General features: G+C 33.5%; 1 long non-coding RNA gene and 1 pseudogene across 1 annotated transcript; both read right to left on the bottom strand.

Annotated features, from left to right (window-relative positions):
- Window positions 1-4,019: 4,019 nt before the first annotated feature.
- Window positions 4,020-8,878, bottom strand: LOC124892575. The gene is made up of 2 exons (XR_007050326.1): window positions 8,724-8,878; window positions 4,020-4,848 (listed from the first exon to the last, which is right to left on the bottom strand). It is a non-coding gene; the product is annotated as an uncharacterized LOC124892575 (long non-coding RNA).
- A 10,224-nt stretch (window positions 8,879-19,102) lies between these two features.
- Window positions 19,103-20,428, bottom strand: LOC107841458 (annotated as a pseudogene).
- Window positions 20,429-26,591: the final 6,163 nt, after the last annotated feature.

Below are 26,591 nucleotides of genomic sequence, written 5' to 3'. Positions count from 1 at the left end.
TAAGTAGTTGAAGAAGTTTTTGGTGGACTATCTACCCCACACTCATCCATTTCAATCACATTGATCATACATAAATATTTATATTGGGAAGTTAGTGTGGGTGCTTAGTATATATCAAATACCACCTCTTCATCCTCTAACCTCATTTTGAGCAGGCATTCTCTAACATCAATCAACACTCCTCTAGTTGCTAAGAATGGATTCCCAAAGATGATTGGTACCTATTTATCTACCTCAAAATCAAGAATAATAAAGTCAGCATGAATAATAAATTTACCAAACTTTATGAGAAAATCCTCAATAATTCATTGTGGATGTTCCATGGATCCATCTGCCAGCTGCAAAACCACCTTGGTCAATTTAGGCTTTCCCAAGCCCAATGTATCAAACAAAGATATGGGCATCAGATTTATGCTAGCCTCTAAGTCATTTAATTCGTGGACCACTTTACTTCTAATTTTGATAGGGAGAGTAAACCTCCCTAGATCTCTTAATTTCTTGGGATTTTTTGTGTCATTACAGTGCTATACTATTCAGTGAGTGTTATCGCCCTCACATCCTGAAATTTTACCTTATTAGCAACCACATCCCATAAGTACTTTGAATACTTAGTAATACCCTGCAAAACATCTAACAAAGGTAAGTTAATGTGAAGATCTCAGAATTAATCAAAGAACTTCTTGAACATTGTGTCCACCTTCCTTTTAATTTGTCTCTACGAAAAGGGTAGTGGCGGTGTCCTCTTTACTTCTTCTGCAACCACTTTTTCTTTCAAGTACTCAGACTTTCTTGATTTTTTAGCAACTTTTTTGGGAACCTGTTGGGTCACTATATCAGTATCTACCTCCTTAGTTTCCTATGGAGCTTCTCCTTAAAGCTCTTTACCACTCCTCAAGGTGATTTCCATAACCTTCTTTGAATTTCCTGTATCTGCTGGAAAACCACCTTGTGGCCTAGTATTCCATGCTTGTTGCAATTTCCCTACTTAAATCTCCAAGCTTCTCTGAGCTGCTTGTGAATTTTTTATGTCTGCACCAATTACATCTAACTAGCTAGAAGTTGCTTCAATATCTCTTCCATATTTTTAGTTGACTGATTCACTTATGCCTGTAGTTGCTAAATTTGTTGTTGTTATGCGTTCCAAGGATGAGTCTGCCACTTCATGTTATAGGCATTACCATAATTTGGCCTTTGACCATTACCTACATACATCACTAATTCTAGATTGATGAACACATACTCACTACATGATCACTATTACCGCAAACTTCACACCAACCTGCAGCTTGTTGGATGGTATTAACTATGGCTACAAGTTGTGGAGCTCCTAATTTTAGGCTACTGAACTGAGTGTTTATCATATTTTTGCAGTGTTGCAACCTAAGCTGATAAGGTTGCGAATTGGTCTACCTCGAATATAGCCGTAATTATTTTCGTGGAACTTCTAGAATCTAAATTCCACTCTGGATTTCCTTACGCTATGCATTTTAACAATGTGTATAGCTCCTCATAAGTCAATTCTAGCACTTGACCACCTGCGGTTGAATCTAGCAAAATCTTTATATTTTGATCAAGTTCTTCTACAAAAGTGTGAGCAAATACCTTGTTAGATTGTTGGTGGTGTGGAAAATCCTGAAAAAGGGCCTCGAAGCATTCCCAAGCATGATATAGATTTTCATTAGGCTTATGTTTGAAGCTCACTATCTCACTACGAAGTCTCGTAATCTTGCCTGATGGAAAGAATCTAATGAGGAACTTTTGGGCTAAGTCATCCCATGATGTGATTAAATTGGATGGCTTTGCATTCAACCACTTTTTAGCTTTCCCCAACAGTGAATGGGGAAAAAGTGTTAGCATCACATAATCTGTACTCACCCCAGTCGAAATGAATGTGTCAGTAAGCTCAATGAAAGTATACAAGTGGACTTGTGGATCCTCGTGTGAAAGCCCTACACACTGTCCACTACTAATGAGAAGTTACACCATGTTGTGCTTTTACTCAAAATTCCCCCCAGCAGCCTATCTTTGAATCAAGGAAGACAAGTTTGTCAAAAGTGGGACTTCTACTTCTCGAACCATCCTACGTTCTTGTTGTTTTGCAGCCATTATAGCAGGGGTCTCTTTGTTTGCTTGGATTTGTGGAATTTGAGGGAGAAGGTATGTTTCTCTCCTTCTTTGATGAAAAATTTTCTTAAGTTCAGCGCTTGGTTCAACCAAGCCCTGATCCCTTGCCAGCTTTTATAACCTATTTTCTGCAAAAACAAAATCAAGACCAAGTGTAAAACCACCAAATAAATCTAAAAGTAAAACTAAAATAAACAGTTGCCAAATAACAAGTCTCAAGCAATGCTGCCAAGAACTTGGCAGCGCCCAAGCGCACACGCAAGTGTACGTAGTCTTATCAAGTAGTAAAGTGGTCTAATAAAAGCCAAGTATCGATCCTATAGGGAATTTGTTAAATAACGATTCAATTTTAGTTCATAATTTACATTCAACTGGTGCAAAAGTAACCAAAAGATAGATTGGAGTTTGTAAATTGCAACTAAAGTAAATAGTATGTAAGGTAAAGATTTTGGAAGATCAATAGGAGTAAAACCTAGGGTTGAAGCACTTTGAACAATCATACTATGTTATTGACTTTCATTCATCAATTTACTTATCTTGGTTGTCAATTTGTAGGGTTCATCGCATGATAATGGTCTCCTGACCTCTAATCAATTACCTAATGTGGAGATTACAACTACATCATTGAGATGGATGTAATAATCCAATTAATTTCTTTAAGCTATCATTATGATTTTGAATCAAGTAAGGTATCTAATTACATCCCTGACCTAGATGCTAATTTGTAGTCCTTATTTTAGAAAAGACTACGAACCATACTTTGTTCAATCCCATATTCTATCTCCCTATTCCCTCTCCCAAATTCACAAGGTTGACAATAGGTGCATTCTAAGGGTAATCAAGCCTCGAAATAGTTAAAATAAGATTGAAAAGACAACCAAAAATGATAAGAAAATCAATGAACTAGTATCAAAACCACAGTACTCATGTATTTGGCTTCAACCCCGAAAAAAGGGTGTTTAGCCACGCATAGTCATAATAGTAATTACTAGTTTGTAATTAACGACTAAGAACATGTATGAACTAAATTAAATAATAAAAACCTATGTTATGAAGTTATGTCAGCATCCTTGATGTTCCAAGAAGTCTAAATATCAATAACAATATATACAAATATGTATTTAGAGTACACAATAAAGCCCAAGTCGTATAGGATTCAAAGTGTAACTTTTTTCCATGTTTGGATGGGGTCACAGCGTGAGGCTGGCTTGACTTGAGTAGGGGTCACGATACGAGGATTGCTTATGTCAAGTAAGGGTCACAACGTGAGGCTATCTTGAGTCAAATGGGGGTCTTGATGAACTCCAATTGCGACACCTCTCTGGAATTTGCTTCTCAAAAATTGGTTAAGTGTTGGGCGTTCCTCCCTTCATCCTTGACTTTGCGACGTCTTTCCTATTGTTTTCCAGACTCCAGTTTATACATATATCATCATAAACATCTCAAAAAAGATCATACAAGAACACACCACACGAATTAGAGGTTCAAACAACATAACATCCATCACAACGAATCAAAAATAAGAGCTTAGACTAGGTTGATCTCCAAGATCTTCCACTTCATGTTTTGACTCTATTCTTGAATCAATTGAACTTTTTACACTACCAACAAGTTTTTCCTTATATAATGACACCATTAAAACCATTTAGAACATATTAAACACCATAGAATCCAACAAAAGAGACTAGATAAGCACCTAGCTCAAGCTAGTAACACTAGTTTCATCGATTGAACCCTTAGTGATCCAATTAAACCCAAACTTATTTGGAATACACTTTTCACATTGTAATCAGACATTTCATCACTTACATGCTTATTTATATCAATATCAACACATTTAGAACTCAATTTATCCTCAAAATAAAGTGAAATAAGCTAGAATATTAACACTAGAGTGCATAAATACACCCAACATCAAGATGAGTGTTTTTCATTCTTCTAAAGATCAAATGTACAAGTATTTCAAGTGTCTAAAATATGAATCCTTATGCCTCTATTTATAGTTTCATATAGAGGCATGCAAAAGGTTGTCATAAATATGACATTAACCATTAACATAATGGAGGAGGTTATGGATATGAAAGGTTACAAAAATAATGGCCATCAATGGTAGATGTTATCTTTATAATAGAGTAAAGTAATTGATATAAGTAGTGGGAGTAATTTCTAGAGTAGTGGACATCCACATTTATTTGTTTTATAACACTCCTCCTTAGATATCCATAGATGATGTGCCTCGTTAAAACCTTACTAGGAAAAAACCCCGTGAAAAAAAATTTCTAGTGAAGGAAAAAGAGTACACATATCTTATAATACGGGTTTTTTTGATGCCTCGTTAAGAACCTTGCTAGAAAAACCTATTGGGACAAAACCTAGGCCGATGAAAAAAAGTACAGCACGTATTTTACTCCCCCTGATGCAAACATTTATTTGACTTCTCAAAGATGACATCTACAATATTATATCTTTGCTTTCAAATATTGATATTAATTGTGTCGTTGTGATCAAATCACATTCATGAAGATGTTACATTCTTGAAATCATCCTGATATGTTGTTTTCTTATTTATTGGATATGTTAAGCCCATGAACACAGACAAATAAATTCTTGAAAATCACTTTATTTGTGACCTCATCATCGCAAGCCATTTGCATATTGAACTTGTTAGTAGCAGCAACCAATTAGCCATGAAAACTTATTTGCATGATAGATCAACTATTCTTCCTGCACTTGCATAACAACCAGCGTTTGACAATATTTGTTAAAAATAATAAATCGATAACAATAATATTTGATTTCACTCATATTCACATAAAAGTGAAATTATATCTATTCTGCACATTAATAAAAACTATTATCTCATGTATAGAATAGCAGGATACATTAGTGCAATAATTACACTAACACATGGTATTTTCTAACCATTTCATGAGATTGAAATTGATCTTTATTTATGATGAGTGATTTCGCAATCATTGAGATATTTAATAGATTGATTCTCTTTTAAATCCTTTAAGGATTTTTCTATAATATTTACCGTCTAGCTAGACATGATAGTCATTCGTTATACATACTCAAGATTTTCATACATTGCTAGATTTAAAGAAACCTTATTGCATCCACCGTAGGAGAACACATCTCCAAACAATAATGTCAGCACTTTGCGAATAACTTTTATGCCTCAAGGCACAAGTCGCATTTTATATCTTACGATTTTACTTTTCGCACAATCACTAATTTGTATCCCATTGAATTTATACCTCAGTCTATGGGCTAATTTTAAAATATCACTTTTCAAGTAAAATATAATATACTTGAATTATGTATTTTATCTGTCCACACTATTCAACAAATTTAAATTCAAGATCCTTGTTACCATTTATAATAGTGAGCACCATGTTATACCAAAATATCATCGATGGTTATTTGATATTGATTCCAATAAGACATAACTTAACGAGATCTCTTTATTTCATCATTTCCAGGTACCTGAATCTTTGCCAAGGTTTTATGAAATATTATGTCATAATGCTATTTTAAAGCACTTGCCTCATTATCATTGACCATATTTATCATTTGTTGGTCTCCTTCTTTAAGGAGTTTTATGTTTGGAACCGATTTATCTGTCACGCTTCAGGCGTGCCATAGACTATATCCTTCAAGGACTTTTATTAGAGCATTTATAGCTAAATTATAGCATAGGGTAAGTCTGCAATAAACTTGCAACATTTTGCAAATTATGAATTATCAATTGAACTTCAAGTTCACTATTTTTTTACGACGATCTCGATAATTCATTTTATATATTTCAGCTATTAATCATATCTCCCCCTAATGTTAGAAAATCTAACATTCACCCCATTCTTATTTGTGGATCCATCTTTGTGCGTGGTGGCTATTGGACATTCAAATTGTTTAGATGGATTCATTTGGTTTCTGACCCAGAACCAACACAGAGGGGAACTTTGGAATCGCCTCATCTCAAATTTTCTTTATGGTAAAGTTGTTCTCATAACCAATGATTTAGCTATAATTGGAGTTTGCTAAACCAATCAGCATTATCAACTTTTATAGTATGGAAACATGCTCACAATTTAACAATTTGAGCAAACAACCTTATAAAAATAAAATCGCAAGTTAATAGCAAAGCGCATGTGACCAACCATAGATGCATCTTATTTCATAACAAACGCTCTACATGGCAGGTGAACGGGCCCATATTAACCTTGTTGTATGTTCCAAGAATTTAGGAAATATAACCATAACCTAAGTGGGTGTAGTATTTTACCGTGAGAACAAGCAACATAAGAGAATTCTTGAAGAATCATTTATTTCTTCAATGTAAAACCTCATGAATTCTCAATTATCTTTGCATCACATTTGAACCGGGATGGTCAACCAGTCATGCCAAGTTATCTATTTCTTGTAAACTTTTCGTTTACTACAGTATGTGATTTCATCACCATGCCCATATTGGTATCAACAATGAGAAAATAGGTAGACTTTTCCATAAATATTTATAACCCATGAAGATACAAAAACTTTTCATAATTTAGTCTCAAAATAATAATAATTTCTTTTCTTGTCACTTTCCGGAAACGTTAAAAGTTATTTAGGAGTCTTACTACAATTTCAATATCATAAATAATTCCATTCCTCCATGTAGCAACATATTAGCTTTTCAAAGCTATACAAAACTTGTGTACTGCCTCATATTTAAAACACCATTTGTATGGTGACCATCTCCTTTTAGGGAGAAAATTATTGTCATTTAGTCAAAATCATTATATGCAAGGCCTCTTTCTTTCTTTACTCTTGCCTTTAACAATATATTTTAATAACGTTTGGCAAAGTCTTTTTTTGGCGTACCATATTTATGCAATCAATGACAAATTCATTTGACCACACCATAATATTTATTTTGATAATGGTCAAAATTTTTATAGGCAAGAATCACTTCTTGCTTTTATCCTTTGCTAGATCATGCTCAAACACACTATAGCATCAATGACCTTTTTATACCAAATTAAAATTTAATTTCCTTCAAATCTCCCGTAGAAGTGAGTTTTGATATTTATCCAATCATATATATGCACATCTTTGTTTGTGACTTTCTTCATATCTTGACACATTCACTTCATGAACGGTCAGACATTCACTATATTAATTACCAGTCACATTCTCTTCAAGAAATAGACTAATATATTCTACGTGCACAATATCTTAACATTTATCATATTTATATGATATATACCTCAACATCATTTTGAAATTCCAAGTGTATCTTCACTTTTGTTCTTTTCTCTTTTGATGGAGGATTTTTAAAACCTATCAAATTAGGTTCCACAACAACCATGTGCCAACTACTTTTCATACCAAATTGATGGTGAACAAAAATTACCTTCACCTTTTGAAGGATAATTTGGAGAACCCATAGTGTTTTTCCTTTTATGATTACCAAGGTGATGACTACTATAACTTTGTTCCTCCACGTCCACATGCATTTTTAACCATTTGTCTTCTATCAAACTTATATACACGGCTACCACATTTATATCAAAGAATGAAGAAAATCAATGTGGCATATTTTATTAATTTTCACCAAAAGTACATTTACATCGGTCATCGTTATCATCAAATAGTGCATTGGACTTAGATCCAACATCTTACCAGCATAAAGGACTTTAAGCCATAACTTTATGGGACTCAAAACCCAATACCTTATTATCATGGTGCCATTTGGACTTTAACCCAGGGCTTTATTCTCTTGATGCGACGAGGCCTTATTGTTCATTTGTCACATTTATATGACCCATCTCAACATCATCTGGAAAGCTGAAGTGTACCACCACTTTATATTCTTTTATTTGATGGAGATCTTATAAAATTTATCAAAATTGGTCACACTACAACTGAGTGCCCAATACCTTACCTATTTAATTAGTGATAAAAATAACCTTCAACTTTTGAAGGACTATTTTGAAAACCCATAATGTTCTTTCTTTCACAATTACCACAATGATTACTATTATATTTTTTGTTCCTTCACGCCCATATATTAAACCAAATATCTTTTTTCAGACTTATTACGCAATACCATCATGTTCATATCAAAGAATGGAGTATATCAATGTGGCAGATTTTATGACTTTCCATCAGAAATACATCATTTGACATAGACATCATTATCATAAATATATTTCATTGAAAGTTGAACACAACGTCCTTTCCCATAAAAGTGTGTTAATCATAATTCATAGAGACTTGAATCCAATATTTTTTCTCATGACGCACCAAAACTTGAACTGATATCTTACCCCTTTGATGCGATATGACTTGAATCTACCGCCTTACCTCCAACCAATGAGATAATTGACCAAATAAATTACAATAAAATAAATATCTAATACAATAAAACATTAATGAGTTTTAACTTAAAAGATCTCTAAGCATAAGCATAAACAAGACATATATCAAACCATGATATTTCACTGTATTAGGGATAGTAGTCCCATAAAATCAATTTTTTTTGTAAATCAACTAACAATAAAGAAGAGAAACTCACCACCTCCATGATCTAGTTGTTGAGCTAATCTTACCTTTAACTTGTGAGCTTCATGCTGATAACGTATTTTAAAACTAAGACAAAAGATGAATATTATGAATAGTAAAGTAGATAAAAAATATCGAGAGAAGACAAGAGATGAGTATTTTTTATTTTCCAAATATCAAATGTACAAGTCTTTCAAGTGTCTACAATATGAATCCTTATGCCTCTATTTATAGTGTCATATAGAGGCATGCAACAGGTTGTCATAAACATGACATTAACCATTAACATAATGGAGGAGGTTATGGATATGAAAGGTTACAAAATAATGGCCATCAATGGTGGAGATTATCTTCATAATAGAGGAAAATAATGGAGATAAGTAGTGAGAGTAATTTCTAGAGTAGTGGACATCCACACATTGATTTTATAACACTACCTTCATTTTTATTTATTTATTTATTTCTCTTTTTTTCTTTTTTTAATTCATTTGTCTCAACCTTTATTTTATCATTTCTCTTTTTTTATTTTCTTGCAAACTTTATTTTTATTATTTTTCTTCTCATTTTTGTTTATCTTTATTTTTTTTCTTCTTCTCTTTTTCTAATCTTTATTTTTTATTCTCTATTTTATCTCAATCTTTTTTTCTCTTATTTTTACCTTTTTCCTAATTTCTTTTATTTGCTAATAAATAGAAAGTTGGATTTTTCTAAACTTCTATTATTTGCTAATAAGTAGAAAGTTGGATAATCTATAGAGGAGGTTTTTTCTTTGACATCAAAGTAAATTTAAGAGCATGACTTGTTGTTTGGAAGTTTTTTGGGATAAGTTTTGCTTCTAAGACTAGAGTTATAGAATATCTCATAAATGAAGACACAATGTGGCAGTGTCAACACTTATCCACTGGATGTAACTTATTTTTTAGGGGAGGTTTGATAACGCTCAACTTACACCTCAAATTAGCGTAAGGTGATCGTCGTCAATATATTTACCCAACTTTGGAGTCAGGGTCGAATCCACAGGGAATAATGTGAGTGGTGATTAAACTAGTTTGAAATTATAGCTACAAGTTAAATTCAAACAAATGATACAAAATATAAAATGAGGTTTTAGTATTAATGTTTGTATAATATAAATGGAAAACCAGAGTTATGTTCATTGTGGGTTTCAGGAATTAACAGATATTAGGTACTACTTAAGACTCTTGAAGTAAGTAGGAACAGTAGAATATCCCTAACGACTATACTATCTGACTTATCTCTCGACCTCACCACATAATTTATTATCTAATTCTCTCAAACTTAGATAACTTATCTATTTTCAATAGGATGTTATCTTAGGTAGATTAATCCAGTTACGGCATTAATCATTAAACAGAAGGTTGTTAGCTTCCGAGTCCCTGTTGATAATTCACGTCCTCTAGTCTATTTCTCTGTTCTAGTAAATAAACCTAAGGCATAACCTATTGTTTGCAACCAATAGATTTTAAGTTAAAACAACAGAATTTCAAGACCTCCTACTACTCTTTGAACCCTTTAAGTACCTAGCAGCATATCAAACCCTAATCCATGAATCCCATATCTCGGGCTAATAGAATTAGCCGCTCATGATTTGATGAACGAAATAAAAAGTTGAATTTATAATAATATGGATAAACTTACAAAAGAATGAAAACATTAATTGTTTCTTCAATTGAATCACAAGAGAATAATCTACAATAGTTGATAAGTGTTGAAGGGAAAACAAGAAAAATACTTAACGAAAAAAATGAGGCAATGTACGTTCCTCCCAAGTTTTTAAAAACAAGATTGAGAGATTAAAGGATTAAAAAAGATTGTCCATAAAACCCTAAAAGATGCTATTTATACTTAACCCTAATTATGAAAATAAAATAACAAAAATCATAAAACTCTTCGGATTAGGTGACGCCGTCGCTGACGCCATGTCAAGGTTCTGACTCCTTACCACGGATGGCATCAGAATTGCTCCAGTTGCCTTCAAAATTTGTCTTAGGTTGATGATGTAGCTGACGCCGCATCACCGATCTGACGGCGTATCACCAACATCGTCAGATTTCTTCTTTAAGCTCAATTCTTTGGTTTAGGCTGACGCCCATCGTGATGTCTTATCAGCTCTTTGACGCCATGTCACCAATGTCGTCAGCACTTTCTCAAACTTCAACTCTCTGGTTAGGGCTGACGCCAATGTTGATAGCCTATCACAAGGCTGACGACTTATCATGGTTGCCGTCAGCCATGTTTTCAGCTCTTTTTGCTCAGATTTTAGCTCTTTTGCTCCATTGTTATTTATTTTCTTACATCTTGACTTTCCTTCAAAATCTTAAGAAATAACATCAAAAACACCAATAATTACTTAGGAACTTACAATTATTTCAAGTTAAAAAGTCTTAAATATGCTACAAAAATCTAGCACATCAACACCCTCAACTTAAAACAATTACTTGCCCTCAAGAAATTATATAACACCATACTACGATGCTTAACCATGAGGTATATAAGATACCTATCACAGTTGATTATCAATTTTAACTCTAAACTCATGCCACTCTTTGCGTTCAATTACTTATAAATCCAATTGTGGATATCAATAAAGATTAACAATGTGACCCAAAGGAATCAAGATATCGCATCAATTCAGCAACAATAACCATACATATGTACAAGTTATACTAACCGAACTAGTAAACAGCTAGCAATGCAACCGATGTGCCCTTATAACAAAGAAGTCCCTCCTCACTCATATATGAACTCAATCATATCAATGCAGGGACGGTCAAGAGACACTAACTCTCAAAAAGAAATTCCAATCAATGCATGTCAAATACCATATGCTTTCCCTTATTTTCATTACCAAGGTGTCCAGACAGGTAAGTTAGGATCACTATAGGATTTTCTTCAGCTTGTAATGTAGGCTAAGGGATGGTATGATATTTAATGGCATTTAGAGTGACTAAGCCTCCTTGGCACTACTTAACTTTTGGGGTTCACTTATTAACTTTTTCTCTATTTCTTGATCACACATTATTTAGGATGGATGTGGCTTCTGTTTTTCATTCTTTTTCTTTTCTTATTCTTCTTCCACACCACTCAGCTTTTTATTTTTTCACCTATTCTTTTCTTTTTATTCTACCTTTCTTCATACCCAATTTACATCACACACCCCTATGATGGCCACCCTCAACTTAGGTTGTTTTGCTAAGTCAAGGTGCACAGTGCCCAAGGAGGAACAGTGCCAAAACAAGTTCATTATGATCTAAACGGGAAGGTGATAGGTGTCATAGAAAAAAGTGGTCAATTCAGGCTCAAAAGAGGGATCAAGAGATATAATGCAAACAGGAAAGGTCATTTAGGCTAAAAGTGGACTAACATCAACAACAGTCTATGATCCTTTCCTAACCCCTATCTTTTAACCAAAGTAAGACTAACCGGGCAAGTTCTAAATTTAACACACAAAGGGAACTAAGTAGTATCTTACACACATATGGCACAAAGGTGCATCACAAGCTACAACCTATCCGGTTTATACGATTGTTTAGCAGTGTATATCATGTCAGTAGTACTAATGCCATAATAAGATGCACAGTGGTCAAACATAAATGTATATCATACAGTTATAAAATAGACCAATGGAGAGGTGTTTATTAGTCTCAAAAATCAACAAAAATATGTCAACTATCCTAGATACTTATTTTTCTCCCAATGATCCATAACACATCATAAAAAAAACACAATACGCCTAAACATATCAGCTCTACTAGGAACAAGAATTCGGGGAAAAGAGGCACGGCAACAAAAACCCTAGGAGGACATCAACACCCACAAGTAGCCCCACCCTCAGCTTAATATCATGCATTGTTCCCAACACGTCAAATCAAAATAAGAGAGTTAGAAATATACCTGTGGCACCATGGGTGCAAAGATCTAATTTTAATCACATAATACGAATACAAACAACAAATTACCTTGGGTTGCCTCCCAAGAAGTGCCTAATTTAGTGTCGCGGCATGACCCAACTCAGCGTTTTCCTCTATCTTGAGGATATAAACTTTGCCCCCAACTTAGAGTCCATCTTAATAGCTCGCTCATAGGGAGGTGGTATAAAGATTAAGAAGTCGAGTAATGGATGATGCATGGTAAAAAACTCAGTTTTAAAGTGAGGTATGTTTTTGTGTTTCTTATCAAGTGTAAAATAAAGAATATAGGATTCTTGTTCCTCATCTTCAGAGTCTTCCACTATTTTAGATGATTCCATAGACAAGATATCATCTAAACATAATGTGGAAAAATGCTTCGAGTGTGGCCCAACAAATCCTACTTCAAAATTTACACTATCTTCTACACACTCACTTTTATTCATCTTCTTAATATCTTTACTTTGAATTAGGCTAGAGTCTTCATAAGAGATTGGCTTGGCTTCTTCTTTTGCCTCCAGCACCATTCCCTCAATCTTGGCATCATCCCTCATGGTTGGCTCGGTTGGTTGGGAAATCTCCAAGGGTTGATCAACATCAAGCTCATCATTAGTATAGAAATCTTGCTCTTCATCATCACACTCTTTCATTATTTAAAATGATTCCACAGATAAGATATCATCTAAACATAATGTAGAAAAGTCTTTTCGATATTTAACCTCGATATCTATCTCTTCTATCCTTTCTCTTCCCTCGTTAACTGCCCTAATGTCTTAGCGTATGTCACATAGGGTATCATTCATTGTGTCTATACGATCCAATATTAGTTGTAGCATAGCTTCAATGTCATTCTTTCCAGTGCTGCGTTCTTCCTTTTCTTGACCATAAAACCTGTCATACTCATAAGAAGAACTAGAACTTGGGTTAGCGCAATAGGGGGAGGAGGCATTTGGGCAATCACTCCAATGTCCATCTTGACCACCGCATAAAGAACAATTATACTTTCGATAGGATAGAGATGGTGCATACATCTCTCTCCGGGGAGCATATCTATAATTTTTCCAAAAGTGGGGTCCATCACAATATGGACATGGATCATCAGATAAGATTTCCAACCATCAAACTTACATTCATTTCATGATTCCATAGTAAAAAATAAACAAAAATAAAGAAAATCTACCCAACACAAGAAACAAAGGAAATCACAATAAATATTTACAAGTTTGAATTTAAGCAAGTAAGCTAACATTCCAAACTAACTCAATACGCCAAATTATTCCCTAGAAACGGTGCCATTTTTATAATGCTCAACTTATACCTCAAATTAGTGTAAGGCGATCGTCGTTAATATATTTACCCAACTTTAGAGTCTGGGTCGAATCCATAAGGAACAATGTGAGTGGCGATTAAAATAGTTTGAAATTATAGCTACAAGTTAAATTCAAACAAATGATACAAAAATATAAAATGGGGTTTAGTATTAATGTTTGTAATCAATATAAATGGAAAACCAAAGTTATGTTCACTGTGGGTTTTGAGAATTGACAGATATTAGGTACTGCTAAAGACTTTTGAAGTAAGTAGGAATAGCAGAATATCCCTGATGACTATACTATCTGACTTATCTCTCGACCTCACCAAATAATTTATTATCTAATTCGCTCAAACTTAGATAACTTATCTATTTCTAATAGAATGTTATCTCGGGTAGATTAATCCATTTACGGCATTAATCATTAAACAGAAAGTTGGTAGTTTCCGAGTCCTTGTTGATAATTCACGTCCTCTAGTCTATTTCTCTGTTCAAGCAAATAAACCTAAGGCATAACCTATTATTTGCAACCAATAGATTTTAAGTTAAAACAACAGAATTTCAAGAAGTCCTACTACTCTTTGAACCCTTTAAGTACCTAGCAGCATATCAAACCCTAATCTATGAATCACATAACTCGGGCCAATGGAATTAGCCGCTCATGATTTGATGAATGAAATAAAAAGTTGAATTCATGATAGTATGGATAAACTTACGAATGAATGAAAACAACAATTGTTTCTTCAATTGAATCACAAGATAATAATCCACAATAGTTGATAAGTGTTGAAGGGAAAACAAGAAAAGTACTTGACGAAAAAGATGAGGCAATGTACGTTCCTCCCAAATTTTTAAAAACAAGATTGAGAGATTAAAGGATTAAAGAAGATTGTCCATAAAACCCTAAAAGATGTTATTTATACTTAACCCTAATTATGGAAATAAAATAACAAAAATCATAAAACTCTTCGGATTAGGTGACGTCGTCGCTGACGCCATGTCAAGGTTCTGATTCTTTATCACGGATGGCGTCAGAATTACTTTAGTTGCCTTCAAAATCTATCTTAGGCTAGCGATGTAGCGACGCTGCATCACCGATTTGACGGCGTATCACCAACGTCGTCAGATTTCTTCTTTAAGCTCAATTCTCTGATTTAGGCTGATGCCCATCGTGACGCCTTATCAGCTCTTTGATGCCATGTCACCAATGTCATCAGAACTTCCTCTCAGACTTTAATTCTCTGGTTAGGGCTGATGCCAATGCTGATAGCCTATCACAAGGATGACAACTTATCACGGTCGTCGTCAGCTATGTTTTCAGCTCTTTTTGCTCAGATTTCAGCTCTTTTTCTCCATTGTTATTTATTTCTATGCATCTTGACTTTCCTACAAAATCTTATGAAATAACATCAAAAACACCAATAATTACTTAAGAACTTACAATTATTTCAAGTTAAAAAGTCTTAAATATACTACAAAAATCTAACACATCAAGGTTCTTGGGCTAAGTCTTGTCTTAGAGGCAAAACTAATAGAGCATCTCATAAATCAAGATACAATGTGGTAGTGTCAACTCTTACTCATGGGCTATAACTTGTGGGCTAAGTCTTACCTTTAAAGCAAGAGTTGTAGAACATCTCATAAATCAAGACATGATGTGGTAGTATTAACACTTGCCCATAGAACGTAACTTGTTGTTTGAAAGTCCTTGAACTAACTCATTTCTTTAAGGCAAAAGTTATAGAACATCACATGAATCAAGACATTATATGGTGGTGTCACCTCTTACCCGACGGGCATAACTTGTTGTTTGAAAGTCCTTGATTTATAAAATATTTCATAAATCAAGATAGAATATGGTAGTATCAACTCTTGCCTATGAGACGTAACTTTTTGTTTAAAAGTTTTTAGGCTAAGGCTTGCCTCTAAGGTAAGAGTTACAGAGCATCTCATAAATCAAAACATAATGTAGTAGTGTCAGCTCCTATCTATAGTGTATAACTTGTTGTTTGAAATTCTTTGGATTAAGTCTTTTCTCTAAGATAAGAATTATAGAACATCTCATAAATCAAAATACAATGTGGTAGTATCAACTCTTGCCCATCGGGTGTAACTTATTTCTTGAAATCCCTTAGACTAAGTCTTGCTTCTCAGAGATGAGTTATAGAGCATCTCATAAATCAATACACAATGTGGTAGTGTCAACTCTTGCTCGTGGGACATATCTTGTTGTTTGATGGTCCTTAGGCTAAGTCTTGAGTCTAAGGAAAGAGGTATAAGTATTTCATAAGTAAAAAAATATAATGTGGTAGTGTTGACTCTTGCCTAATATACATAACTTGCGGTTTGAAAATTCTTAGGGTAAGTGGTGTCTCTTAAGCAAGAGTTACAGAACATCTCATTAATCGAGACAAAATGTGATAGTCTTAACTCTTGTCCGTGGGGCATAACTTGTTGCTTAAAAGTCCTTGGAATAATTTCTACCTCTAAGGTAAGAGTTATAGAATATCTCATAAATCAAAATACAATGTGATAGTATCACTCTTGCACATGGAACGTAAGGTGTTATTTAAAAGTCCTAACTCTTGCCTCTAAGGTAAGATTAATAGAACAAATCATAAATCAAGATACAATGTAGTAGTGTCAACTCTTACCCATGGGGCATAACATGTCATTGGAAAAGAGTCGAAGAAAAAACAAAGAAAAAAATAATAAAATATTGCAAAAAAATAAAGAAAAATATTTTAAAAAATGAAAATCAAAGACAGTGAAAAGGGAGAAAAAGAAAGTAAAGAAAATATAAGTTAAGAGAAAAAAAAAAAAAAAGAAAAAAAAAAAATAAAGGAAAAAAGAAAAAAGAAAAAAGAAAATAAAAATTTAAAAAATAAAAGTTGAGAGGAGAAAAGAAAAAAAGTTAAGGTTGAGAAAAAGTAAAAAAAAGAAGAAAAAAATGAAGAAAAATAATAAAAGAATAGAGGTTGAGAGGAGAAAAGAAAAAAAAAACAAGGGTTGAGAAAAAATTAAAAAGAAAAAAAAATATACAAATACAAATGATAAGTTTGATACATTTGATAGGGTTTGCATTCACTGATACACCTATATTCATTGATACAAATATAATGATACAACGGTTGCTCAGCAAATGATAGAAATGATATGCTTTTGGTGCATCAGTTGCATATAATTGATACATCAACTATGAATCATAATTTTTGATAATGATGTTGTCATACCCCTATTTGCTGATAGGCTATTTTCTATAAGTTAAAATAAAAAATAAAAATAATAAAAGAATAAAGGTTGAGAGGAGAAAAGGAAAAAAACAAAGGTTGAGAAAAAATTTAAAAGAAAAAGGAAAAAGAAAAAAGAAAAAATAAAGAATCAAAGTAAACAAAAAAAAGAAAAAAATAGAAGTTGAAAGATAGATAAGTATGGAGTTGTTTAAAAATATTTGAAATATAGGGGGACAAATAGGTATTTGTCTTATAAATTAAAAAAAAAAAAAGGAAAACTAGTCTTGTAGGACTTTTCTTATGAAGGATAATAAAACAAAACCACTCATTATGAGGGTCATTTATGTAGTTTATTCTTTTTTGAATAGCAAGCTACTTAAATGGGTATCCAATTCATTTCAGATGGGTCAGAGGGTGATGATGGGGGTCGGGGTAGGGGTAGGGGTGGGATGATAAGAAAAAGAAAACTTATAGTAAATAGCCTATGTTTCAGCAAATATGGGCGCGACAACATCACTATCAAAAATTATAATTCATAACTGATGTATCAATTATATGCAACTGATGCACCAAAAGCATATTATTTGTATCGTTTGCTGAGCAGTCGTTGTATCACTATATTTGTATCAATGAATATAGATGTATCAGTGAATACAAACCTTCTTTCTCTCCCTCCCCCCTCCTTTTGGTATTTTACATTTCTTCTTCTTTGTATTTTGTATATTTACCCCGTTCTCTCTCTCTCTATCAAATGTATCAAACTTATCACTTGTATTTGCATACTAATAAGTATATGTATCATTTGTATTTGCTTTACTCAATCATATACAAATACAAATTATCATTTGATACAAATGTATCATTTGTAGTTGGATGATTCAATTTGTATCAACGAATACAATTTATATCAAAACCATATAAAATATAATACATATTGAAATGGAACACAAAATGCATGAAAATAGAATACAAAATATAAATACCATGAAAACAAAATACAAAGTACCCGAAAACATAGAGTGCAAGAGAAATAGAAAGAGGTGAGGAGCAGCAAGAGAGAAAGGCATTGATCGAGAGGGGATGGGGGGGAGGCGAGCGAGTTTGGGAAAGAGGGATTGGAGAAGAGAGACTAAGGATTGTATTTAATTGAAGAAAGAGGTTATGAATTGTATGTAATTAATTGAAACTTAGGTCGTGTAGGATAATTAGGGGCTTATGTTTGCTAAACCCTATTTTTTTCCTAAAAAAGAATATGGGGATCGGGTGTCGGGGTTGGGGTTGGGGTAGGTTAAAGAAATAAATTTAAAAAATTAAAGTTTTTTGAGGTGGGGTGGGTGGGGGGAAGGGTGTAAGGGATTGGAGGCTGGGTTTGGGGGGCGGGGGATCAAAAATAAATAAATTATTTTAATTTTTTTAAAATATTTTAATTTTTTTTTTTGTTTGGGGGTGGTGGAAGGGAGGAGGGGTTGGGTGTTGGTGTAAGAAAATTTGCTTTTGAAGCTTTTAACAAGATCCATACTATAATATGGGAATCCATATTTACCCATATTATCTATTGGGTAAACTCATTTTTATCTATTATAAATATGAGCCGAGTTGGATATTTTATTCATTTTTGTTAACCAATTTTAAACTGATTCATAATCCACTCACCCGTTCGTTTGCCACTCATCTAAAGGTGCACTATTCCACCAAAAACGTATAACCCCTTGTTTCATATGGATCAAAGAACAAACTGGTATAAAAAGTTAATGCAAGCTTGGATCCAGAACATAAAAGAAATTACAATGGTCTTAATGTTCTAGCGTCGAATATAAGTACATCATTAACAACATAGAAAATGGAAAATATCAAGTTACAGTAGAATTGATTCTTTTATATGCATTCTGAGGTGAATTAGTGTCAGATGAGTGCCTTTCATAAGTCTGCAAAATTTCTTCCTCAGCTAGCTTCTACTGAGGCTGTGGCTTATCACCTTGCCAAGTCCACACAATGTCTTCCAATGCTGGTCTTATATTTTTCTTCAGTCTTCCTATATTCTATCGTATCTACATTTGATTTCTGCACCTCAACAAAGTGAAAATTTGGAGCTACCTCAAAGATTTCAGCATCAATAGACAACACCCCTTTTCTTCCTTCTTTAGATCCTTCCAACTTCAATAGCCCTCCCTCCTTTTTTATCACCTTCAACTTTAAATGCCTAGCTACATCCTCTAGCATTGAGATGATTGTTTTTGCTGGTTTCTTTGATGTGAATATAACTTCCCTCTTTTTGTTTCTTTCTTCAAACAAGCCAGACAAGTTAAAACCCATTGAGAAAGAGATAATATCAAATGCATTCAAGTGTGTAGGGCTTGACTAGTTCTGGCTTTGGCTCTGTATTCTCGGAGACACCAAAAACTGCATCATTAATTGCTGCCTCTTCAGGTTTCGAGTAAGTATCAGCTTTTATCGGTTTCATCTGCAAGCCTTTCCTGAACCAAGAATTCTCCATTATCCTTGAAAAGGAAATTCTTGAGCTAGGATTTCGTTCTAATATTTTTGATATCAGCCTGTAAGAATAAGGAGGGAACCAGTTAGGACATTTAAACTCAGCCTTACCTATCTTTCTGTACATCACTATTAAATTTTATTCATGGAAAGGGAGATATCCAGCCAAAAGGACATATAATATCACCCCACATGGCCACATATCAGCTTTAGCACCGTCATAGCCTCTACTGTTTATCACTTCTCTTGCAACATAAGCTAGTGTACCACATGTAGTATGAAGTAAACCATCTTGGAATTTAGCTTCTGCAAGGGCACTCAATCCAAAATCTGAAATCTTTAGATTTCCATTTTCATCAAGCAATAGATTCTCTGGTTTTAGGTCTCTGTGATAAATGCCTATACTACGGCAGAAATCAATAGCACTAATCAATTGCTGAAAACACTTCCTTGCAACATCTTCCTATAACTTCCCTTTAGCGCCTTTGTTAAATAGCTCATCTCCTTTGATAATATTCCATTACGCAATAAATCTTGTTTTTGCTGGCCATCACCTCATAGAGCTGGACAATATTAAAATGCCGAACCAATCTCATGACTGAAATCTCGCGTTTGATTTGATCAGTCATCTCAACTTTTACGATCTTCTCCTTATCGATGATCTTAATGGCCACATTTATGCCAGTCTTGAAGTCTCTTGCATGATGGACCTTAGAAAAAGTGCCTTGTCCTACCAATTTCCCTAACTCATACCTTTCTATTAGTATACACCCCCTTCTACTCTCCATCTCAACTTCAACAAAATCGAGTAATTAAATTAGCTAATTTTCGCCCAATGTAACACATTATAAGACACAAGATTTATAAAGAATTGAACCACTCAGCCATCTTCGCTAAGATTGTGATAAGATACAACTTGACTACCCTGAAAGAATCTAGCCGGGTTCGGCATTTGATGAGTGAATCTGGAAGAAGTTCGAACTAGTGGAGCAATCTCATAAAGTTTAGGGGATAGTCCAATAGAGATTCTGCTGTGTAATATACCACAATAATTAATTCCAGTTGAAAGTACAAAAAAAATGAAGAAAATAAAATAATCCTCACCTTAGCTGAGACGTCGATATCTCGCTCACTTTAAGAGATTCAAGACCACTGCGTCATAATCTCTTGACTTGTCCCCTCCAGGATACAACAGTTCATCAACGATGTACAACTAAAACAACTCTGGGTTAGTTGAAGAGTTCAAAGCTCCATCATAAGAATACCTTCCTTCAACATATATTTACTCTCTTTGTATAGTGCATATAGTTAAAGAATTAAAATATTTTCTTTGTCCTAACTCTTTTTTTCACTAATATAATTACTCTTTTTTTTTATAGTAAATATAGTTGAAGACTTAGAATATTTTCTATGTCTTAACTCTCTCTTTCCCTTATCATTTTTTTTTCTTATCTCTCACAATATACTACAACTCATCTTTTTTCTTCTTATCATATTTCCTTGTACTTGCAATAACATGCAAGACTACCTCTATTTATAGGTGAGATATTCATACTTGTATTGAATAGGAAGAATGTGGTATAGTAAAGTGGGTATATGAATGGTCTTTAGGTTACAAATGTAATGAGGTAGACTAATGGTAGAAGTTACAAGAACTAAATATCATATTCTACCATAAAATAATGAGTAAAATAAAGTGTTAATGGTTATAAGAGTTACACAAAGCATTGGAGAAGTGCAACCATCAACATCACACATTGTCAATTTGAGATAATGCACTTTCAAATATTAAAATGCACTAACTTTCCCTCAATCATTTTAACATTCATATAAGAGAGTTCATCAAATTAGTTGAAGGGAGACTATTGTATATAATGAACGTGTGCTCTGCATTGAACCTTCACTTAGTAAAATAGTATGCTTTACTCCAGAGTCAGTAGTGATCTCAGACATGAACTATGACTGCTTAAGGGAAATAAATTATCACTACTTACACACAACAATCAAGGCGTTGATATAAGCTTTAATAGTTAGCACGTTACGATCATGTGCTATCCTATTTTTTTATGAGTGTTTTTTAGAATAAATTCCATTCTCACAGGAAGCGGCCTACTTCCACACTCACATAGGTAAAATCTATCAAGGGTGGTTCTGTAATTTTGACACCCCACTCATACAAGATATAAAATTTCATTAAGTGTTTTAGACTCAATCTTCATAAATCATTACAGGAACAAGATGCTCTCACACCATATGAAGGATTAAATAATAGTGCATCCCACACTAAGTTATCATATGATTTTGTTCTTCCCATTGAACCTGGTTATAGGATCTCTAGTCCCCAAGTTGAGTTTCCTCATCTATGACTCATGATTTTTATAGGCTTCCCTCCTCCTCCTCTATGTAATTAAGACCCTTTATCTTGCCAATATGTTGGTTAGTTCATCTGTAAGATAATCACATAATTTGACATACTCAATATTAGTGGTACCACTTGTCAAATATAATATCACAATATTATTTTATTCTCACGGGTTTGAATTTATTGTTGTAATAACAACTTCAAACTTTATCAATAATATTGGTGCTATCACAATAACTCAAAACTAGAGAAATTGATTTCTCCAAATACAGTAATTGATTAATTTATTTTTTCACTAGTTGAACCTAAAATAATTAGTTCAACCTCCACGACAGAGTTAGCAAATAATAATTTTTTCTCATTTCAAAAAACAGTACCAAGAGTTCTCATTTGCATCTCAAAGTACTTTAAGTATAGCATTTTTTTTCTTTTGAAAAACAATTTTCAACTTTTGTACCTAATAAATATACATGGTTTGCTTGTATAACCTGTTTAAGTATTTTTACACAATTTCAAGCCAAGTGCAACTAGCCGTATTTCTCATATTTTATTAGGCTAGTATACTTCTTTTTTTTCCACCACTTTCACATATTTGAATCAAAAGGAGTTGCATAACTCATACAATCAACAAAATGTATTTCACAATATTTTTTTCTCACCATAATGTGACATCAAGGAAAAGTTCAGCAGATGATTTATGTATTTTTCTTTCCTAGAATGAAATTTATCTCACCCAATATTTAATGTCAAATTGGCTAGTTAATTTATCTTTATTTGATAACATACATGTTAGAGCCAAAGACATCAATATATATTCAAATAGTAACATGTGATTTATTTCAAGACTAATATATGCACTTGTAACTTTTATTCAAAGTATTCTAAGAAATGCAAAAATCACATTTTTCATGGTGGATTTTCTCATTTCATTAGCCCCCACTATTTTGAGAGTCTAAGAAAATAAACTTTCATGAAAAGTATCATTTTATTCATGAAAAATAATAGGTAACTTTTACCTTTCCTCCGCAATAAGTAGAAATTTTTTGCCTTTCCTCCGCTTGAGTTGAGGAGTAGAAAGATACTTTACGTGATCATCTCTTGCCATCTATCTTTAGAGATCTCTCATCTTGATATCCGTGATTTTTTAAATTGTAACAAAACATGAATCTCCTTAAAATTATTGATGTAATATACCATAATAATTAAATTATAGTTGAAAATATAAAAAAAAATGTAGAAAATAAAATAATCTTCTTCTTCTTGTCTGGGGCGGATATCTTGGCCTCTTTAAGGATATTCAATCCCACTACGGCATAATCTACACCGATCCAGCAGTATATCTCTTGACTTGTCCCCTCCAGGATACAATATCCCATCAACGATATACAACAAAAACAACTCTAGATTAGTTGAAGAGTTCAAAGCTCTACCATAAGGACACCTTCCTTCAACATATATTTACTCTCTTTGTATAGTGAATATAGTTAAAGACACACAATATTTTTTTGTCTCAACTCTTTCTTTCACTAATATAATAACTCTCTTTTTTGTGTAGTGAATATAGTTGAAAACTTAGCATATTTTCTATGTCTCAACTCTCTCTTTCACTTATCATCTTTTTCTTATCTCTCACAATATGCTACAACTCATTTTTTTTCTTATCATATTTCACTACTAAAAAAAGGAAAAAACCGACCACAAAAATCGACCACCTCAAATTTCCGACCACAAACCGACAAAATTGTGTGATCGGTAAATTAGTGGTAGCTTTTTTAAAAACCGACCACATGTGGTCGATTTTTTAAAAATATATATTTATTTTTAAAATTTATTATTATGTTATTAAAATTTGAAAAAATAATTTAAAAAAAAATAAAAAAAATGACCACAAGTAGTTGGTTTTTAATTAAATTAATTAATTAATTTTAATAGAAAACAGGCCAATTGTGGTCATTTTTTTTTTTGAAAAATCGACCACTTATGGTCGGTTTTCTGAGCATTTTTTTAAATCAAAAAATGTAAATGCTTTCAAAAGTGTACAACATAACACTAGTTTCAAAAGTGTACAAACTACAACATAATGTCTAAATTCAAAGTACAACAATAGTTTCAAAAGTGTTAATAATTATAACAATAGTTTCAAAAGTGTACAAACTACAGCATAATGTCTAAATTCAAAGTACAACGCATACAAAAGTCAAAAAACTAAAAGTCATCTTCATTGAATTCGTCCTCGTCTTCCATATCATCATCTGTGCTTATATCATCGAGAGGGCCTAGACCTTTTGCAGCCCGAATTGCATCACCAGGACACGGAGGAATAATCCCTGCAGTCTGAATGAAAGAGCTGAATTGCTTCTGCAATATCCTGATTTGTGATGAAGTTTGCTCCTCCTTCTTCTGCGCCCTCTCTCTCTGTTCAGCAAGCTCTTCAGTGGGTATAGAAATCATATTTTCTAGTCTTTCAATGGTTTCTCTATCAACTAAAGAGCTAGAGTATGTAGGGGTGGCCGAACACCTAATATGCTCACCAAAAAAATTATTGTGGCATTTGTAGTAATGGTCTCTAACTGCAGGACCTACAACTTTTTCCTTTATCTCCTCTACATGTCGGGGAAGTGGGTTACCCTAAATTTTAGGAGGCTGAGTACTACGATACTCACTAACGAGCTTCGTATATTTGTCCTATATTAATTCAAAGTAAAGTTAAAATTAAAAGTCAAAAAATATTAAAGTACTTATAATTAAATAATATCAAATTGGAGAAAAAGATTCATAAATTCAGTATTTGTTTCTTACATGGGCAGCTTTTGCCCGAGGTTCAACCCAGAAATCTTCATCAGTCGGGTTCTTTTTCTTTTTCAGCTAAGTCTTCTTTAATAGCTCATCGTGTGGTATGCTCCTACCCTTTTCTTTTTCCTGCATATGAAAAAATTATCAATGTTTAAATAATTAAAAATTTAAATAGAAACAAACAGTTAAAACTATAAAAGTTACATATAAATTTTTCCTGTACAGCAAGGGTACTTCTGGCACCCGCAGTATGTAGGGAGCCACCGTTAGATGATGCCCTAGATTTCATTCCTTTTCCCCTCAGTAATTGGTATTCTTCGCTATTCCAAAGGCGAATATACTGTTGCCATAAGGGTTCATTAATCTAGTCAGGTTTTACCAACTTGGTTCGGGCATAATCCAAGAGACCGTTAAACCTGAATCTACATCTTCTGAAAAAGTTCTTCCTTATAAGATATTTATTTGCATCATCCCACTAGTAAAATTTCTACAATAAAAATAAAAATTTAATATTTAATCTTTTGTTCTAATAAAGTGTTAAGTAGTCGATAAGTTAAATTCTTACATTAAATTCCTTAAACATTCTCTTCCTATCTCCCTATCAAGTTCTGGAACCTGGCGCCAACTAGTCTAGTAGCTGTTGAAGTTCCGACAAATGCATTTTCTCACAGCTTGTCCAACTTTAGCATCCGGCCTAAACCTACAACACAAGATCAAACAGTAATTTCATAGAGCATAATAATATAGTGATGAAAAAATGAATAATGTTATTATATCTAGAAATCTTACCCTGTCGCAAATGGAATGAGATAACACCTCCCATAATCATCTTTGTATCCTGACTGAGGATCAAGTGATAGTGGATGCACTGGCGTGGGCGAATCTGAAGCACCAGATGGACTACCTCCGAGCTGAAGATCCGACAAACCAATAGATCCAGCAAAATTAGTGTGTAAAGCTGCGTGACTGCTACAGAGGGTATCAATGATGGCACATGTGCAGATGTGCCAACGGCCGTTTGATAGTACTGTGATGGCCGTGGCACGGTGATAGAAGCATATTGGTCGGTGTAGACTTATGAAGTGGCCCCACATACGTAGGAGTGGGAACCGAATGCTGGGACGACCTAAAATATGAGGGCCATGCTATCGCGTCAGTAAACCGACCCTCAAATATATGAATGAATACATGTCAGTCGTCTATAAGGCAGAAGTTGTCTTTTCCTTTTTGGCTTTGTAAGATCAAATTTTCCCTTACCTTTTTCATCTCTGCCTGACATCTATATTATATAAAGTTAACAAGTAGTTAGTTTCAACAAAATGAATGTATAAGAAAACATTCCTAGTAACTAATTTCAAGTTACTAATTCACATTTCATATCGCTCCAACAACACGTGATAGACAAGACTATTTCTATTGCTATATAAATTATGGAACAACGAATAAGCTATTCAAATCGTACACCATTTTTGTCATCTTAGTATCTTGATATTCATTGTGCCCTGCAGACTTACTACTTTCTCCAACAACAAAGTTATTGTGCGCAACATCACCATGAATACCATGCAATCTTAAAAAGTCCTCATGAAACCCCTTTCTATAAAGGTATTCCTTTATAGCTTCTTCACTTACAAGATTTATACCATCACATCTAACACAAGGACAACGAATAGACCAAAAACGTGTCCAAACATCAAATGTCTTAGAATGTCTAACAAATCTTTTGACACCTATAACAAATTCCTCCCTGATACTCATTCTATTATCATTGTTCCATTGATATATCCAGCTATAAT

This window comes from Capsicum annuum, unplaced genomic scaffold (assembly GCF_002878395.1).
Source record: "Capsicum annuum cultivar UCD-10X-F1 unplaced genomic scaffold, UCD10Xv1.1 ctg4861, whole genome shotgun sequence".
NCBI classification, from domain to species: domain Eukaryota; kingdom Viridiplantae; phylum Streptophyta; class Magnoliopsida; order Solanales; family Solanaceae; genus Capsicum; species Capsicum annuum.
This window is presented reverse-complemented; position numbering and strand designations above follow the sequence as displayed.